Genomic DNA, 2,986 nt, shown 5'->3' with positions numbered 1-2,986 from the left:
AAGCCCCACCGAGTTTAGTGGCAGTTACAACCTGGAAAAGGTCTTAGAGTGCAATCCTATGCGCGTTTAGAAAGAAAAAATCCTACAACTACCAGCATTTCCCAGCCAGCATGGCCTTTTGTTATAGGACTTTATTCTGTCTAAACATGCACAGGATTGTGCCCTTAGAAAAACTGGGACTGCAATCCTATACACACTTACTTGGGAGTAATTCTCATTGCGTTCAATAGGACTTACTCCCAGGTAAATCTGTATGGGATACAGCTGGAGGGAGCAATCCTATGGCCACTAGTCAGTGGCTAGACAGCCATAGGATATGTGGTTTTCCGGGAACCGACCTTTGAGCCCGCACTGAGAGGTCAGTTCCTGGAGAACCGACCTTCTCCCATTCTGCGCTGCCTTGCAGGCAGCACAGAGCAGCTTCATTCTCCGTGCTCAGAAGAGGAGTGCGGAGCAGCTGTAATGGGGCGTTCTGTGGTGAGGAAGGTGGAAATGCCAATACAACACATCCCATGTGTTGTCCGGCAATCTCCTCCCCCGCTCTGCCTTCCCGTGGCTAGACAGCTGAAATCGGCTGCTTAGCTGCAAATGCAGGGCAAGAGAAGCATGGAGGGAACAATCCCCTCCATGCTTCTCTTGCCCTGCATTGGATAGGCGGTCACCTCCGAGTTTGGAGGCAGCTGCCTATCCCTATAGTATTGTGCCCTAAATCTTTTCAAATTTTCTTTGACAAGAGTAATTTAAAAAACAAAACAAAATGGCCCCATTGGGCAGTATCCAATGCTGAGAATCCACCAGCGCCAAACCTGCTACACTAGCAGGAACGACCACTAGTGCAACAGGAAACTAGTGCTTGCTAGCATAACCCAGGAAACTGGCTAAACTACTGCTTCTGGAACAACACGAATCCATGGAGTTTTCTTCTGTGAGTTCTGCTGTCTTGTTTTGTTCTGGAAACAGTAATTTTGGCTAGCTTCTTGTTGTGCTAGCGGTCATTCCGACTAGCACAGCACTGCATATTGCCTGATGTTTGGCAATTATTCCACATTGTCAATGAAAAGCTAACTCATGCACTCTTCTGTTCTGAATCTGTAACTGCAGTTACTGCCCTCTGAAACATAAAATGAAGCCAACTAATGAGACTTGTATGTGTAATATAACTCAGCTATACCTGCACTCAGTAACTATTACACATTGCTGCACAAACACACATTTTATATTATGTTTTGCAGTTTATCTTCAGTCTGTCCTGAATATGCACAGGGATGGAGCAGAGAAGACTCTGTTTGAAATACTCACATTTAGTTACCCCCTTTTTGAGCTAGGAACCTTAAGTACAAGCTAATGTACGTTACCAACTTTGCTCTAAGCCAGAGGTAGGAAACCAGTGGCTCCCCAGATGTTGTTGGGACCATAACTCCCATCATCCCTGACCACTGGCCATGCTAGCTGGAGCAAGCTCAACATCTAGAGGGCCTGAGGTTCCCTACTCTTGTTCTAAGCATTATTCAGAAGTGGTGCAAGACAATCCTGGTAGTCATGAATAAAAAATATGGTTGACATCATTTTTTTCTGGATAGGTCCTTTCTGAACTTTTAATGATTTCATAACAAGCAGAAATGTTAGGAAAAGCTGCGCCTGTTGACTTGGAGACATAGCAATAGAAAAACACCCCTGCTGAATTTCTTCATGTCATGTAGATGTTTAAAGCATAGCATCCAAGCTCAGAAAAAGTGGCAAACCTATTCATTTATCCCTGTCCACCAAAACGGACGCTATTTTCAAAAAGCGTACCACTTCCAGGTTAGAGCATTATTAAACCTCTAGGATTCTGCATACAGTAGCAAAACATGGCAACTATATAAATGAGGGTGGTATTTGAATTATCCTACAAGTTGCACCACAGGGATATTAACAGAAACAGAGGAAGCTGCTTTATATCAAGACAGAGCATTGGTCCATCCAGCTCAGTATTTATGCCAGGGGTGGGGAACCTGTGGCTTTCCAGATGTTAGCCTACACCTCCCATCATCACTGACCATTGGCCATGCTAGCAGGGGCTGATGGGAGTTCAAGTCCAACATAAGGTGGAGTTGGAGCCCAACAACAGGTTTCTCATCTCTAGTTCACACTGGTTGGCAGCAGCTGTCTGGACCTTCATACAGGGGCTTTTCCCTAGTTCTACCTGGTTATGCCTGGGGCTTTTCACATAAAACATTTGCTCTACCACTGAGTTATGGCTCTTTGCTAGTAAGTTAGCATGCTTCCATGGATGGCTCAGGTTTAAAATCCTGTATCACCCTCAGGCCCATTTCAGTTTTCATGAGAAAATTCCTCGTTTTAAGAGACTTTCTTTTTCAGAGCATTCTTGTTCTCTTGATTTTTGCAATTGCTCCTACAGCACCGGCGCTCTAGGAAAGGGCCAGAAAGAGCTTCACGTGGGTTTTGCGATGCCCCCTTCGACGAGCCCAGACATCAGTCTTCCGTAACCTGGGGCCCACCAGAGGTGTGTTGGGCTACAACTCCCGGCATCCCCCTGCCAACCATGCTGGGAGTTGTAGTCCCACACACCAATGGGGGGCACTAGGTTAGGCAAGCCCGTTATGTATTTTCAACCAGAAGAACTCCCCACTGAATTCACTAGGACTTAGGCGCCAATCCGGTATCCACGTACCTGAGTGGAAGTCCTACTGAACTCAATGGGGCTTCCTTTTGAGTGGACATGAATAGGATTGCGCGGTTAGCGCGCGTAAGTCTGTCGCCCTATCGTTTGTTACGCTTGTATCTCCCCCGCCCTTCTCGAAGGAGCTCGAGGCGACGTATCTAGCTCTCCCCTTCAGCTTCCCGCTCGCTGGGCTCTCCACGGAGTCCTACTTCCACCCCTGAGTGATCCGAGCCGGCTGGAAGCGAAGCCGGGCCTCAGCGCCAAAGCGACGGCCGAACAGGGTCGCGCATGCGCTGTGACGGGAAGAGCGTCAGTTCCGTC

This window comes from Heloderma suspectum, chromosome 5 (assembly GCF_057233095.1).
Source record: "Heloderma suspectum isolate Gila_16-S chromosome 5, 16-S_ref, whole genome shotgun sequence".
Taxonomy (NCBI): Eukaryota; Metazoa; Chordata; class Lepidosauria; order Squamata; family Helodermatidae; genus Heloderma; species Heloderma suspectum.
This window is presented reverse-complemented; position numbering follows the sequence as displayed.